Raw genomic sequence first — 17,804 nt, 5'->3', positions numbered from 1 at the left:
TTCAAATGCCAGCAGGTACCACAGAGGTACCAGGATGCTCCTGACCAGAATAGAACCAATGTCCCTGAGACACAACCCCAAGGAGGACACACCTGCCTGACGCACAGCAGCTCCCAGAAGCAGTAGACACTTGTTGGGAAGCTGTGTGTGGCCCTGTCACCTTCAGCATTACCTAAAATCCTGTTCCTTCAGTTTTAGAGATATCAAATGTGTCTATAACGAGAGGGTCAGCAAGTACAGTATACCAAATTTATTTTCTGCAATTTAAACTTAGCTGCATTTGTTTAGATATTATATCTTTGAAGTCTACGTGTAATTGCTTTTACCTTTTTCTTAGACATGAATAATTATAAATATATATTTATACATCTCACATATTAATTGGAATGATAGAAACCTTTAAAAGTACCTAAAACAGTTGGTGGTTTTAGAACAAAACAGACCCATTAGCTGTCAAAACCCAGCTTTCCACAGGATAAAAATTAGTCATTCCCAGGTAGTGCTAAGAAAAGCTCTCACTTGTTCTAACACTTCAGGATATGAATTCTTTTGAAAAAAGTTTTTCCATGGGAACACTGTAACAACTCACTATTAATGATTGTCAGTGCAAAAATAAATGGCTTCTCTAATCAAATAATATGAAACCTAACTCAAAATGTATTTTGAAAGACAGTGCATGTGGGGCAGCTGTATTAGGCTTGCTCACTGGTTTACCAGCTGCAAGTCCTTTGCCTAATGGTGTGTGAGCACATGGCAGTACCACGTGTGTGGCCTGTGTAAGGCTCTGGTGCTTGTGCTCAGGGGGATTGCAGATGGCGGATTGCCTGCCCTCCCTGTGAGGGGCCAGTCTTACTGTTTGTTTGCCTGGAAAGTGGTTTCCCCTGCCTGTGTGCTTGTCTGCTGTTGTGAGACTATTAAACAGAATGGCCCAATGCTTTCTGGCTTCGCAGTTTTTCTACCGTCTGCCCATAATCAGTGTGGACCTGCCTGGCCTCAGCCACCAGCATTACAGTGCGAATTTCCAGGATTTTCCTGATATGCATAGTTTTCCTGCCCCCATTTGTAGAAACATTTTATCTCTTCTACAAACCATAAGAAGTAGGAGGAAAAATAATACCCTATTTTATACAAAGTAGAGTTTTCTAGAACTGGAGAACCTCTGAGAAGTTATTACCGATGAAGCAAATGACTCCTCCAAGGTCTGACGTCTGTTGAGAGCCAGAGCAGACTCCGAAGGTCACATCTCCTGGGTGCCCTTCCCACCACCTCCGCCCCGGGCAGAGCAGTCGCCTTCCAAAAGACTGTTTCTGTAAATAGCCACTCTTACTGGTTTTTCTATGTTTGCACATTCAAGTGAATCTAAGTGATTGGATTAAAAAATCAAGTGCTTTATTTGACCAGTTTTCAAGATAATGTACTTCTGGGTGTCTCACCCTCAACGGAAACGGCAGAGTTCCTTGTACTTCCCAGAATGCAGAGTCTATAGACATCTGGGAGAACTTTTGTTGTCAAAGCATAAATGCCTACTTACTAAGCCATCTAATCTGTGTTTAAATCACTCAATCTATAATTTTACATGGGAATAAAAATGAAACTTCTGCTATCAGTCCAAACACAGTCAGCCATAAGTCAGAACTAAAATATAGGCATTTAAGCCATAAGAAAGAAAACATGCAAATGGACAAAACCATTTTAAAGAACCTGAAAATGTCTATGATTGGTGAGGTGAAAGAGTAAATTAAATGAATATAAAATATAGCAGTTATTTACAGCCTGGAAATTGTCACAATCACCCAATCCAGGGTCATTCAATTTTTTATTTTCCTATAGTTGTCAAATTGGTTTGCCTTTATATCCTCTGTAATGCCGGCGGCCAAGGCCAAGCAGGTCCACATTGGATTCGGGCAGACAGTAGAGAAACTGCAGAGCCAGAAAGCGTTAGGGCCATTCTGTTTAATAAAGTCTCACTATGGTGGACAAGCATAGAGGCAGGGGAAACCGCCCCCTCACAGTGGCGGACAGACAATCCACCACCCGCAATCCCCTAGCCCTCTTGAGCACAAGCACCTATAGCCTTATATAGGCCATAGGCACAGCCATGCACTCATGCACCAATTCAGGCAAAGTGCTTGCAGCTGGTAACCCTGTGAGCAAGCCTAACACAGCTGCCCCACATCCTTCCCCAACAAAAATAAAGTAACCACCCTGATATTAGACCTACCTGTGTATTAGAATCTTGATTCTAGAATATGAGTAGATATTCCACTATTCACGGGTATCTTTTTTTCCAGTTATATAACATTATTATTAATATTATTATTATTATTATTATTATTTACATCTTTTGGTTTCCATGAACTCAAGTTCAGTTTTTATATTTTCACTATTTCAGAAGAGTAATTGAAAAGTATCTTTTTTTAATTTAACCTATTGTAATGCTGGTGGTCGAGGCCAGGCAGGTTCACATTGGATTTGGGCAGACAGTAGAGGAACTGCAGAGCCAGAAAGCATCAGGCCATACCCATTTATGCTTGCAAGGACATGTGAGCAAGTAAACAACAAAAGGGAAAGAGCTAATAAACAAAGGAAAATCTGCTATTCGCAGTGAGGGCAAGGGAGCAAGAAAAACCACACCTCATGGTGGCAGGAGAGCGATCTGGGAGAAGCGCCGCCCAGGAGAAGCACCCGTAGCCGTATATAAACTATGCACACCTGCCTCTGTCACATGCTCACGCACTAATCAAGCAGAGTGCTTGCAGCTGGTAAGCCCGTAAGCAAGCCTAACACAGCTGCCCCACACCTATATAGTTATTGTTAAAGAATCCGTCCCTCAAACTGTGAAATCACTTTAAAAAAAGGTTTAAAGAAAGTAATCTGCTATAAAATGAGCACATTCTGAGACCTTACTTTGTATGAACCATCTGCTCTATTTGCCACTATTTTTATGTGACTAGACATTTCAGTAGTATTTCCACATTTGTCTCTGGATCTTTACTATAAGGTTCCTTCTAACTCAAAGATTCTGCAATGACTAAAAGTCATGGTTTTTGCTTTCAATCCATTTACTATCAAGCTAGAGAGAAGACCAGCTTGCTGGGCTGTCATACAGGACACAGGTTTTGAAAAAGTAAGAAGCTGGAACTCTGGCCAGTTGGCTCAGTGGTAGAGTGTCGGCCTGGCGTGCAGAAGTCCCGGGTTCGATTCCCGGCCAGGGCACACAGGAGAAGCGCCCATCTGCTTCTCCACCCTTCCCGCTCTCCTTCCTCTCTGTCTCTCTCTTCCCCTCCCGCAGCCGAGGCTCCATTGGAGCAAAGATGGCCCGGGCGCTGGGGATGGCTCCTTGGCCTCTGCCCCAGGCGCTAGAGTGGCTCTGGTCGCAACAGAGCAACACCCCGGAGGGGCAGAGCATCGCCCCCTGGTGGGCAGTCGCCCCCTGGTGGGCGTGCCGGGTGGATCCCGGTCGGGCGCATGCGGGAGTCTGTCTGACTGTCTCTCCCCGTTTCCAGCTTCAGGAAAATTAAAAAAAAAAAAAAAAGAAGCTGGAACCCAGGGAGAGCCATGCCATCCCACAAGGCTTGTTGAAGGGGATGAAATGCCCGTGCAAGACGAGGAAGAGCAAGGGCTTCCAAGTGAGTGACAACATGAGTTACGAGACAGAAGTGAGATCTAGTTTTAGGAACCCAGCATCTCTGTTGGGAATTGTGTGTGTGAATGGGGAGTGATGGGTTACCCTTGAAGATGCCCTCTTGTCGCTTGGCAACTGGAACAAGAGTTCTAAACTCCAGCATCACCAATGACTCGGGTACTTGTTCTATGAAAGAGCACCCACAGATTTAGGATGCTGCCCAATCTATGGGATCTGAGATGCCTATCCTGCTCATCTGCACAGCAGGGGTCTATGGCATCAGAGAGGATTCTCGTTAGCCAAATTCTAACACAAACATAATCCTCTCTCTAAAAAGTCTATGTGTTGAAATGAACTCTTCTGAAATCTTAAAATGCAAAATTAAACGGCAAATTGGATGAGATTTTATAGACAAAAATGTAAAAACTCTGTATCCCTGCTGACTCTTAAGCAGAATGAGAAATTTGGAATTTTTTTAACATTAAACTGTCACCAAAAAACCAAAACAGTACATTGAGTTGTTTTCAAAAAAGAACTTTCCTCAAGGAAAAATGAACATGTACCAAGTACACTGAAGACTAACTGCCTAGGAAAACAATTAGAAACAGTATACCTCTTGTTTGCCTCTTTTTGGACATTGAACCCTCTCCCAAAGGACGGCTTTGACCTTTGGCAGACAAATTGGTGTTAACTCTGTTCTGTGTCGGTGGTGCAGGGCATTAACCCAAATGTTGCATTTTCCTGATAGGGCAGAAAATAGAGTACTGCTGAGTTCAAAAGGAGCAGCACCTGACAGTTCAGTGCAGAGCTCACTCCCTTTCACTTGCCTGCAGGGTGATGTGAGGGGCTGAAGGTGGGAAGCTCTGTGCGTGTTTGGACCTCACCAGTTACCTTAGCTTTGGACTGAGAGCCATCTTAACAATCCAAATCATTAATTACTACCTAGCCTGGGTGGAGCTCCAACCCCACTGTTGAAAAGATTTGCTGAATGCTTTGCTCCCACTGATGAAAGGCACCTTCCTTTTTTCAGCCCTTGTATTTTGCCTGTAGCTCCTGCACTGGATGAAGAGACAGAGGGAGGTTCACCTTGTTTTATCCAACCATAAGACCTGAACTCTTTCTAATCAGAAGCATAGAAATTGAAAATGTTTGTGTACTTCTTTTCTTTTTCCGTGTACTTCTTATAACCAAAGAGATGAGGCCAACCCAAGAAATTAGAAATACTTTTTAAAAGTTATACTGATATGTCTCTCTCTCTCTCTCTCTCTCTCTCTCTCTCTTGCTCTCTTTTTAATAACATAGAGCAAATTTCTTAGTTTTAGGAGATTTTTATTTCTTGCTAAAGAATTCCTACTTTTCCCTGTAAGAGGAACAGATAGGTATAGTGGAACGAACACCAGATTGGGGCAGAGACGTGGGTAGGAATCCTGGCTCTTCTGCATTAGGAACACCTGTGTGACAGTGGGTGAGGAAAATGGCTGTGTTAGGCTTGCTCACGAGTTTATCATGTGCAAGCTCTTTTCCTGATTGGTGTGTGGGCGCGTGGCAGCACTGTGTGTGTGGTCTGTGTAAGGCTGCGGGTGCTCTCCCTGGGGGGCCATTCTCCCAGATCCCTCTCCCACCACCGTGAAGTGTGGTTTTCCCTGCTCCCTTGCCCTTACTGCTAATAGCAGATTTTCCTTCATTTATTTGCTCACCTACCTTTGTGAGCCTCTAATTAACAGGTATGGCCTGATGCTTTTCGGCTCTGCAGTTCCTCTACCATCTGCCCGAATTCAGTGAGAACTGGCCTGGCTTCAACCACCAGCATTACATGAAGGGGTACTATCCCCACTAGTGATGCAGAGGCATGCCCCAGGTTCTCACTCCTTCACACCCTCCACCCAGGGCAGGAGGCAGAGTGGAGCCTCATTGTCAAGTCGGGAAGGAACTGACACACTCAGATCAGCGCCTTCCTCCACCCTCCCTCTGAGTCTACAACTCAGCACACACTTAGTTCACAGGGTGGGGTGCGGGGACTATATTTGCTCGGCAGTGACACTGTCCGTGGCTGGGAAGATATAGCTAATTCAGAGGCCCACTAAATTATGCTCAATGGTATTAAGCCCATTTGGTATTTTAATCTCAATAGACTGAAACCACATTCTCCAAATTCATTTTAACTGTAATACAATTACTTTACTTGACTGGTTCTGAATGTGAAAAGAGAAAAGGTTGTGTGTGTTATTTATTCATTCCTATGCAAAAAGACCTGGTATGGCACCTAGAATCTCATTGGCCTTTAGTAAATTTTGCCTAAAATTAATGAAAGTGGAGAAAGTGAATCTCATGGCAAAAAGCAAAGTAGGTTGAGTGTGAAAATTATAAAGAAAAGACAGTTTGAAGCAGTCAATCCAGCTTCAAAATCCCAAAGAAGTATTGTTAGCATTAGAATAGAAAGCACCATTATTACTCCCATGGGAAGTTCAGGATCAGACAGTCTCCCTCTAGAGTCTCAGAACACACCACTGTTCTGAGCGCCCTCTGCCACTGTGTGCTCACAGCGGCAGAGGGCCTGCCAGCTCAGCGCCCAGATTTTAAATCGAGTGGTTTGGGAGACTACGTGATAAAGACCCTGATTCAGGTTTAGTTTCTTTCTCTTTTAAAAATAATAAGGTTCAGAAACATAATAACCCCCAAGCAGGAACTGGATGAAGTCCATTTGGTTTCCATGTGTAATGCTGGTGGCCAAGGCGAGGAAAGTTCGCATTGGATTCGGGCAGACGGTAAAGAGAGAGCCGGAAAGTGTCAGGCCATACCAGTTTATTGGAGGCTCCCAAGGACTGGTGACCAAATAAACAACAAAAGTGAAAGAGCTAAAACACAAAGGAAAAGCTACAATTCTCAGTAAGGGCAAGGGAGCAAGGAAAACCACACCTCAGGTTGGCGGGAGAGCGATCTGGGAGAATCTCCTCCCAGGGGAAGCACCCACAGCCTTACATAGGCTCTGCACACCTGCCTCTGCCACGTGCTCACACACTGATCAGGCAAAGGGCTTGCAGCTGGCAACCCCATGAGCAAGCCTAACACCTCTGCCCCACATTCCACCCCCTTAGGGCTGCTCATCTCATAATCTATGTGACAGGTCTCTTCTGTGATGGTCCCTGTGTGAGGAGTGAGGTACATTACAGAAACAACAGTACAGACTACAGCAACAGAATTACTAACACAGCTGTGGGTGAAATGATAGAGTGTCAGCGGCACCAAGAAGAGAGGCAAATCTTTCCCTTCTGCCAGAATACAGGCCCAAGTTCTGTCTGCAGACAGCAGAGCAGCAGGTACCAGAGGCCGCCCCGGGCGGGCATAGCAAACCTTACTGGCCTGCACACCAGAGTCTGCTGGTTCAATGTGCAGCAAGATGGGAGAAGTCATTATGGGCTATAGAGAAGTTACAAAGGTGCTCTTCATAACGCTGCTCCCTGAGCATCAAAGGATAATACACTTCTACCTTAGGCGGCCAGGAGCTGGTCATCCAGGGAGTTAACTGGAGGTCCACCTCTAGCCCCCTACCCCAAGGTGCCAACAAGGCCACCCATCATAGGTGGGGGCCTGTACAGTCCAGGGCTGTGTCCATTGAAGCCGTTGGCCTTTAAAGAGGGCTGTTGAGGCAGGCAAAGGCACTTGCCCTGCCGTTCAAAGCCCAGCTTGAGCAAAGCGCCCTTGGTGTGTATCTGCAACTGGATGGGAGCAGCTGCCCAGTGCAAGAGGGCCTCCACTAGAGCTGCTCCTATCCTCCCCCTGGTCAAGGTTTCTCATTCAAAATCTGGAGTACTGTTTACAAGCAGCATGTCCACCCAGTAAGGGAGCCAGTGCCCCCCTCCTGTTGCAGTCCCTGCTGTAAGAGTCCATTATACCACTCAGTGATATCAGTAGCCTGTGGGTGGTAGGGGATACCCCTATGTCTTGAGCCCATTGCCTCACCATAGAACCTGTGAAATGTCACTTTCAAGGACCCATTGTCACTTTCAAGAACGAGTGGCAGCCCATAAATAGTACTCAGGTGGTCCAGAGAATGCATGACTGCCCTTTGGTCTGGGTTACAGGCAGGGTAAGCAGCAAGCAGACTGGTGGCAGTATCCACACATGTGACTACATACTGGTACCCGTTCAACTTTGGTAAGGATCCGATGATGTCTATTTACCACCATGTCAGAGAAACATGACCCCTCTGGATCTGTCCAGGCGATGCCAGTTGTCTCTGTGGGTGCTCCTTGGAGCACAGGGCACATTGCTCACAGGCTGCAAGTACATCTGCTTAGGACACAGGCAAGTCCCATGCCTTAACCACAGCCCACATAGTTTTTTGTTCCACATGGAGCAGACGCTGGTGGAGCCACTGTGCCATGTCACCTGCAGGTACAGTCTCCAACCATTGCACCCTCACCAAAGTGTCTGCCTCATCATTTTCAGGATGGGTAGAGGGGCATGCCCTGTGACATGGTATATTATCACCTATTTCTGGTGCCCCATATCCCATAAGTCCTGCCACATGGCCTGACCCCATAGTGGACGGTGCATTACCATCCACTGGTTAATGGGCCAAGTAGAAATCCAAAGGGTCAGTCCACAATAGACAACCCAGCTGTCAGTACAGATCACCAGAGGTGGAGGTTCATTATGGGCAACTAGCCATAAAGCTCTTAATTCTGCCCATTGGCTGCTCTGGCCTGTACCTGTGTCCATCCAAATAGTCTCAGTGGCCAGATGGAAGGCTATGACCATCCACTTGGCTGGTTGGCCTCTGCTGGAACCATCAGTATACCAGGCATCCTCAGGGATGGGCATTCACCCCTCCTGGTTGAGACTGACCTCAGGTTCTGCCTCCTGAGCCCTAGCTGCACCTGACTTTAAGGTCACATAGGTGACTAGATCCAAGACTTCCTGCAGTTCTGCTCTCAATGGGCTGGTGCTAAGAGCACAGTGTTGTTGCAAGTGTGCATCTCACTTGCCCAGGGTGGAGGTTTGGGCTATACCACTATGAGGTTTGGTTGCCCAATCTCTCACCCATCCTGCAATACGATATGTGGTCTTGACCATAACTGGAGTTGTGGTCACAAAACTCTCAGTGGCCAGGAGGGCAGTATACACGCTGCCAACTGTTTCTCCACTAATGAGTAGCATACTTCAGCACCTTTCCACAATTGGGACCAAACCCCAGTAGGTTGCCGTAGGCACTCTGTCCGTTGCCACAAGTCCCATCCAAACCCCTCAGGGGTTACATGGACATCAAACTCACAGGGCCTGGCAGGATCAAACACAGTCAAGGCCTGTGCCACCTTGACAGCTCTCTTAGCTGCTGCACATGCACCTTGTGCCTGCTCAGTCCAATCCCAGCAAACCCCCTTCTGAATAAGGTAATATAAGGGGCATAGTAACTGAGCTACATGGGGTATGGATGCTCGCCAACACCCTAACAGACCTAGGAATTCCTGTAACTGCTTTACTGTAGTGGGCACAGGGTATGCTTGGATCTTATCTATAATTGCATCAGGGATAACCTTTGTCTTACCTGACTAGACAACTCCCAAGAACTCAACAGATAACCCAGGTGCTTGTAATTTGCCCTGTTAACCACTCAGCCACACACTTTTATGTGGGATAGCAGGGTAGGGACTGCTTGCTCCAAGAGTCACTGGTTAGCATAATGTTATCAATATAATGATACATATGAACCACCTCTGGCTTTTTCCATTTATCCAGGTCAGCAGCCGCCAGCCCATGGCACAAGGTGGGGCTATGCAGATAGCCCTGGGGTAACACTGTAAAGGTCCATTGCCGCCCTTCCCAAGTGAAGGCAAATTGATCTTGACTCTATGTAGCTATATCAATAGAGGAAAAGGTGTTAGCCAAATCTGCCACAAAGTGGTAAGTCCCCAACTCATGGCTTAACCAATCCATCATGTTAGCTATAGAGGGAACAGCAGCGTGCAAAGAGGGAACAACTTTATTCAGTTCCCTGTAATCCACTGTCATTCGCCAAGTTCCGTCTGGTTTGCCCACAGGCCACACTGGGGTATTGTAAGGGCTGTGTGCTGGCCGGATGATCCCCATCTTTTCTAGTTCAAGGATTGTCCCAGTGATTTCTTCATAGCCACCTGGCAGGTGGTACTGCTTAGTGCTAGTTAACATGCTGGGGAATGGGTAATTGCAAGGGGGAATGTGATGCATGTCCCCACAACACTGCCTTCACGACCCGGACTTGCAGGCAGAACTCCCAGACTGTAGTTTCCAACCACGGTCCTTGTAAGATATCTACCCCTATAATATATTCAGGAATAGGAAATACATACACCTTATATGGCTTAGAAGGCAGTCTTCCTATCCCCAATGGGATAGTTATTGGCTTCACTTGAACAGTTTGGGCTCCATACCCATCAATGGCCACTGGGGTCCTAGCAAACCATTCTGGGTTCCCATAGAGGAGGAAACATTCTGCACCTGTATCCACCAAGGCCAATACCTGTTGTACATTAGAAGGGGACCAGTGGATAGCCAGTTCCACATGTGGCCTCTGGTCCCTGCCCATCCCTGTTAGACGGGTCCCTTGGCCTTCCCCCTATTCAAACTGGAACAGCGGGTCTTGGGGGTCCTCCTCTCCCTCAGCAGTCTCTATCATATAATCTTGTAACCGTGCTGTCCGCGCACCAACCGTTTTATTGGTAGCTGCTGGGCCATTCATCTCAGTGGCTGGAATCTCTGTCCTGGTTTTAGCTGCTGCCAAAGTTCCAAAGGAACCTTATTAGGCTTGCCATCCAATTTCTCCCTATCTGCCCTGGTGGCAATGAAGTCTACCCACATCTGTGTCGGGTAACTTCACAGGCCCGTTCCTCTTGCTAGTCAGAGGGGCAGCACGGGCAGCAGCCCTCACAGCTTTGTGATTCCGTGCTGCCTCCAGCTCCCCCAAATCTGCTACCATCTGTGTAACCATGTTGATGGGCTGTTCCACATAAGGGCCAAGGATAGCCACTAGTGACCCAAAAAGGGCTGATAGGGTGCTGCAGAGGACAAGATTCCACATCCCAGCTGTAAACACTTCCTCTTCTGGTCCATGGGACCCTGGGTGGAAAGTAGCATTCTTCATACCTAGTTCCCAAAGACTTTTACTGACTCACTAAAGCACTGCCACCGACTCACTGCCCCCAGTAAGTCCCCAGCATTCTGCCAGACCATACGAATGACAGCCATCACCCACTCTAATAGGGTATGGTTTCCTGGGTTGTCATGGCCATTCTGAAGACGCTGCCTCAAGGAGGAGTGTGTGGTAATGGCGGCCAATTTTTCCATCTCTCTTCTGCAGAGCACGATGCCATCCACCCCTATATCCCACAACCTCGGTAATCAGGCTGTGTGGATTGTGCCCCCAACAACATTAGCTCCGCCTGGGTGTAGGGTGGGACCACAGAGTGCTCCATTACCTGGAGAGGAGGCTGTGGTTGCCCCTGAGGGACCCTTTGCTGCTTGGATTTTACCTTCTTGGCAACCACTGGCCAAGCTCTGAGTCTACAGATGGCAGTTGCAGCCCGAGCCTCCCCCTCAGAAGAGGAGGAGTCAGAAATGCCTGCTCCTTCTGATTCAGAGCCACCTCACAGGCAGGAATGCAGCTCTGTCTTCCACTCTCTTTGTCTCCTGTGGCTGCCACCTCTTGGCCTGAAGCTGACTCTCGAGCTCCTGAACCCGCCATTGTTTCTCCAACAGCAGTCGCTGCCAACATTCTGCTTCCAGGGCAAACTGCAACTTGCGAATCTGCAATTCCTTCTCCTGAGACCACTCCAGTTCCAGGTGCCATTGGTGTTCAGCCTGCACCTCACAATACAACTCTTGAACTCAGTCGACTTCCCTACAGTGCTGGCTCCAGTTCATGCTGTCACTGGTTCTCGGCCTGCAGTCCGACTTGCAATTCTTGAATCTACAGCTCTTTCTCCAGTGACTGTTCCAGCTCATGCCATTGTTGCTTCTCGTTCCACAGCTCACCCTGGAGCTTTCAACCTTATGTTGCTTCTTGCACAGAGCTCTTCATTTTTTTCTGGTAGGGATATAAAAAACACCCAGCCACAGGGAACCATACACTGGAGAACAGTGACCACTCCTCTACCCCACTGTTCAAGGGTGTCAGCGGTTCCATAGCCATCTGCTCTGAGCCCTGCCCACTACACCAGATGTAATGTCAGTGACCGAGGCCAGGCAGGTCCATATTGGATTTGGGCAGACGGTACAGAAAGTGTGGAGCCAGAAAGTGTTGGGCCATACCCGTTTATTGGAGACTCGCAAAGACAGGCGAGCAAATAAACAACAAAAAGGAAAGAGCTAATAAACAAAGGAAAATCTGCTATTTGCAGTAAGGGCAAGGGAGCAAGGAAAACCACACCTCACGGTGGCAGTGGCAGGAGAGTGATCTGGGAGAATCGCACCCTGGGGGAAGCACCCTTAGCCTTATATAGTAAGGTGACCAATCGTCCTCCTTTAGGGAGGACAGTCCTTCTTTTGTAAGTTCTGCTCTCCCTCAATAAGTGTCCTCCTTTTTGATATTGGAAGACTAATCTGTAAATGTCTGTATTCAATCGATGCAGAGTCGATCCATTGCATGTGATGTGATGTATTTATATTTGACATGACGATTCATCAAGGATCATCAGTACAGTGCAGTGAGATGAGATTATGAGATGCATGCACTCTGCACGGGAGACCTTGTGAGAGCATGCGATATACCGAGCGCACAAATGGCTTTGTGTACTTCTTACTGAAACACAACATGGCACATACGACATTGTAGACTCACGATTATTTCTTTCTCAGTGAATATTCAATCATAGACAGGTAAGCACAATTCACATTTCATTAATTCATTATCTATTTAATAATTTCCAAATACATATAACTTTATTTACAAGTATTCAATATTTTCCCAAAATTTGAGTTTTAAAGTGGATATATAACCTCAAACCATATTTATTAATAATGCATTTTGATTAAATAGTTGCATAAAACAGACATTTTTTTTTTTTTGTATTTTTCTGAAGCTAGAAATGGGGAGAGACAGTCAGACAGACTCCCGCACGTGCCCGACCGGGATCCACCCGGCACGCCCACCAGGGGCGTCGCTCCGCCCCTCCGGGGCATCGCCCCGCCGCAACCAGAGCCACTCCAGCACCCGGGGCAGAGGCCAAGGAGCCATCCCCAGCGCCCGGGCCATCCCCGCTCCAATGGAGCCTCGGCTGCGGGAGGGGAAGAGAGAGACAGAGAGGAAGGAGGGGGGGTTGGAGAAGCAAATGGGCGCCTCCCCCATGTGCCCTGGCCGGGAATCGAACCCGGGTCCCCCGCATGCCAGGCCGACGCTCCACCGCTGAGCCAACCGGCCAGGGCCAAAACAGACATTTTTAAATTAGAAAGTGATAAATACACGCGAATATCACTCCAAAGTAGTGGTTTTGTTTGATGTTTGGTTTTGTTAATTTAGCTTCCAGAAAATTTGCCTACCATGATGTAACACACATAGTTCCTAATATGCTTGCGTCGTTTGTGTAGCTCTATATTTTATTTTTAATTTTAAGTTTCACTTAAGGAATGGAAAAATAAAAAAAAAAGAAAATGCCATTTCAATGATAAATTGAAAAATGATTTTCATTTCTCATATCAAAGAGAGATACCATTGTTTTCTGCAGTATTTGCAGCAGAGAATTTTGCATTGCAGTTGGGGGCAGAGCAGTGATAAGAAACACTTTACCACCAACAAACATAAGCAGTCATTAGATTCATCAGCTTCCAGTTGTAAAGTAACAAGTTTTTTTAAAACTTCAAATTATTCTGAAGATGAAAAACAGTTGGCTGCAATGGAGAGAACATTTGCATTTCATACCATAATTCACAAAGTTTTCGTAGTATGGATTGTACAACTAAATTATTGAAAAAGTTTCACAATGCAAAACTTTCATGTGCCAGGACAAAATGTGAGGCTATTTTGAAATAAGTATTTAAAAATTACTGTGACAAAATACTTACAGAGGACTTGAAAAGTGCAGCATCTATAATGATTTTATCTGATGCATCAAATCATAATGAAATTAAATTGCATCCAATAGTAGTAAGATATTTTAATGTTAGGAAAGGCATTCAAGTAAAAATTTTAAATTTAGAATCCATTGAGGGCAAAACTTCTGAAATTTTGTCAAACCATCTAACAGAGTAATAAATGAAAACAATTTGAAATCCAAAGCTGTTGCACTAATGGCTGATAATACAAATACAAATTTTGGTGGGCAAAGACGCAAAGGGGTGCATAATGTGTATGTAAAATTACAAGAGTTACTCATAAAGAAAATACTAGGAATAAGCTGCAATGCACATATTTTGTCAAATGCAATCAACACAACATCTTGTGCCATGCCAATTGATGTAGAAGTAATAATAACTACAATTTATTTGCAGTTTAGTCGTTTTACCGTTCGTGTTGCTATTTTAAAACAATTTTGTGAAGAAGCAAATGTTGAATACAAAATACTTTCAGCACATTCAAAAGTTAGATGGCTTGCTCTAACACCTGCTATACAGTGTGTTCTACAATTATTTGAGCATCTTCATTCATATTTTTTAAGTTTAGACAAATGTCCTAAAATCCTGGAATTATTGTTTTTCAATAATAAAATACCTGAGATATTAATGTATTTTGTATATAATCAGCATTTATTTTTCACAAAATGATTCAAAAGATTGAAGGTAAACACATTTCAGCTACGGAAGTTAGTCTTATCTTGCATGACTTTATCCTTTAATATAAATCTCATTTTGAAGAAAATTTTTTTTCTTTAACTATAAAAAGAAATTGTCAGACTTAGAGAAATCAAATCCAGGCATAACAGAAAAGTTTATCAAAGAAGTGCAGAATTTTTACCAGACATGTTTTCAATATATCGAAGAATGTTCTGAAACAAACATCATGGGAAATAACAGTTTTCAATGGTTTTTTCTTACCTCATCACAAGTATATTGGACAGATATTGAATCTTGTCTTGAGTTTTTATCTAAAGAAATGCCAGACATCAAAATAGATGACAATTGTCTCTGAAGAAATTAGAAAACTGAATGTATATTTAAATTCTGAAAAATTAATACAATGGAAAAATGAACATGTCAAAATTGATAAAAGATGGGTGGAAATATTCAGCCATTTCAAAAATGAACATATTCCATGTGAAAATATATTTATTCTTGTTCAATTTACATTGTGCTGCCCTGGAACTAATGCAGCAGTTGAAAGAGTTTTTTCAATTGCTAATGATTTTTGGACAAGTGAGAAATCGAGATTGAATGTTGATTCTCTAGCTGCAGCACTTGCACTAAAATTCAATATGAAAATATATCTTGTTCAGATATTTCCAATATATTGTTAAAAGATGATACATTGACAAAAAATATTCAGTTAATGAAAAAGTACTCAATTAGATCATTTAGATCAGCCGTTCTCAACCTGTGGGTCACGACCCCAGCAGAGGTTGAATGACCAAAACACAGGGGTCACCTAAAGCCATCGGAAATACATATTTTATTGCGACCCCTGTGTTTTGGTTGTTCGACCCCCGCTGGGGTCACGACCCACAGGTTGAGAACCGCTGATTTAGAGAATATTATCTAAATGAGTACTTTTTATTACAATTATTATTAAAAATTAATAGGCATGTAAGCATAATTACAATATAAAAATATTACAAATGTTTTTATTATGCTTTATTATATTACAGTGCAGAGGTCAGGAACCTATGGCTCACGAGCCAGATGTGGCTCTTTTGATAGCTGCATCTGGCTCGCACACAAATCTTTAATAAAAAAATAATAACGTTAAAAATATAACACATTCTCATGTATTACAATCCATTGATTTCCTACCACTCATATTCATGGTTGCAGTTGGCTGGAGCCAATCACAGTTGTCCCCTGGGACAACACCAAATTTTTATTGGATAATGTGTAACATACACGGGTTGTTGTATGGCTCTCATGGAATTACATTTTAAAATATGTGGCATTCATGGCTCTCTCAGCCAAAAAGGTTCCCGACCCCTGTTATAGTGTATTATTGTTGCAATGAATAAAATGTTTCTTTTATTTATGATATTGTTTTCTTCAATTTATTTTTGTCCTCCTTTTCATTGTAAAAAAGTTGGTCACTTTATATATAGGCTATGCACACCTGCCTCTGCCACGTGTTCACGCACTAATCAAGCAAATTGCTTGCAGCTGGTAAACTTGTGAGCAAGCCTAACACAGCTGCCCCACACTGGGCCTTGACATGGGAAAGAAAAGAAGACACAGCACAGATCACTGAACTTTAACCCCAGGATGGGGATGATGAGAAAAAAGTAATGCTCATTAGCCACAAGGGTGAATGCTTGGTTTCTTTTTCCCTCTTCAGGAGAAGTTTTAGAAGTCATTGGGGACAGAAGGGCTGATAGCCCCTGAACCCCACTGAAACTGCCCACTGGGCTAGGATTCAAGAGACTACATTCCATGTCATTGCTAAGTCACTTTCCCTCTCTGCATCAAGGTTTTCCCACTTGTGAAATGAAAGGCTGGGTGCTCTCTCCACAGTGGTGAAGGTGGGCCTCTGGCTCCCACTGCCTTCGTCATCTGGCCGGAGGAGCCGTGCGATGGTGCCCCTGCGAAGACACAGGGCTCCCAGGGGCAGTCTCTCCTCTCCCTAATTGCCTGGCTGCCCTATTTGGCACCACTTACAGATCCACTTCTGCGCTTTTGTTTGTCAAACCTCTGGGGACCATCAGGGATGAGAGTGTGAAATGTGGATGCTGCTTCCTGATGTTTTTAGTTGCTGCTAATGGCTGTCAAGGGACAGAAATGTTGGAAGCCCTTTTCAGAAGTGTTGTCTGAAATATTAAAAATATCTAGAATTCACTGGAGAATTGTTTCCTAGGATTTAGGGTGGCTCTCCCCTCCCCCCCCTCCCCTCCCCGTTCTCATGGTCAATCACTTGGGGCCAGTTGTCTAGCAAGCAGCAAGACCTTTCTGTGTTCTGATGCTTTTCAAGTACACATGCACACACACACACACACACACACACACACACACAACCCTGCTGTATAAAAGTCGTTCATGACACATGAAAGCAGGATTGTTTTCAAATTAAATTCAAAATGACTGGTTTGTTTTGTTACCAATTACGTCAAAAGAATGTGTGTGTCCCAGGAGTCAGCATCGATGTTCTCGAACAGCTAGAGACTGTGTTGACATTGCCATTCTCCATCCAAAGGGTGCTCATTTAACTAGGTGTTATCATCTTTGAGTTGAGGTGTTATCACCAAAAAAGCTGCTGAGCCCTGCAGTGTGACACACAATGTTCCACATATTTCTTTGTCTCCAAAGATAATGACACTAAAAATATCTGAAGAGTACATGAACGTTCAACACCCACTCACCAGGGGCAGTATCTGCATACTTATTGATGGCTTGAGGGACTCTATAGGGGAAATATTTGCACAAGTGATAGGCAGCCAAAGAAGAAAAATGTGACTATTCCGAATCTTACCCCTGTTTATTACTAAGGCCCTTTTCATATCCAGGCATAGGTCCTATCAGATCATGAGAAGCAGGACCCAAGAAAGTGATAATCAGGTCACCGTGGGAACGGTGGTGCCTCCGGGCTTCTGGGACACTGCTGTGCTCACCAGGCAGCAGGATGGCCCACAGTCAGCTCCTTGTCTGTCTGTTACAGGCTTTTGCGTTTATGGGCCTGCCAAGTAAGCCCAGGGGTGGAAGGGGGATTGACGCCAATGCCCCTGTTGGGATTAGAAATGGCAGCCTGTTGCAAACACAGCCTTAGAAAATGCAAAGAGCCTGCAGGGGCCATGCTTGTTAATCTACTTTAAGGCCACAGACCTACTCGGGCCATGGGTGCACAGGCCTGTCTCCATCTTCATGGCTCCGTAAGACCGTGAGAACTCCAGAGGGAAAACCGTATGGTGACTTAGCAGCGACTGATGGGACATCTGAGAGATGCTCTACAATGTGATTTCTGACAGTTGCTTGGCATCATTCAAAGATCACTAATCCAAGATTAAAAAAAGAAAAGAACTTTCCAGAAATAGCCATGATTCTGGACGAGATTCTAATAGCATCATGGGATTTCTCTTTAAAT

The sequence above is a fragment of the Saccopteryx bilineata genome, chromosome 5 (assembly GCF_036850765.1).
Source record: "Saccopteryx bilineata isolate mSacBil1 chromosome 5, mSacBil1_pri_phased_curated, whole genome shotgun sequence".
NCBI classification, from domain to species: domain Eukaryota; kingdom Metazoa; phylum Chordata; class Mammalia; order Chiroptera; family Emballonuridae; genus Saccopteryx; species Saccopteryx bilineata.
Note: the sequence above shows the minus strand (reverse complement) of the source record.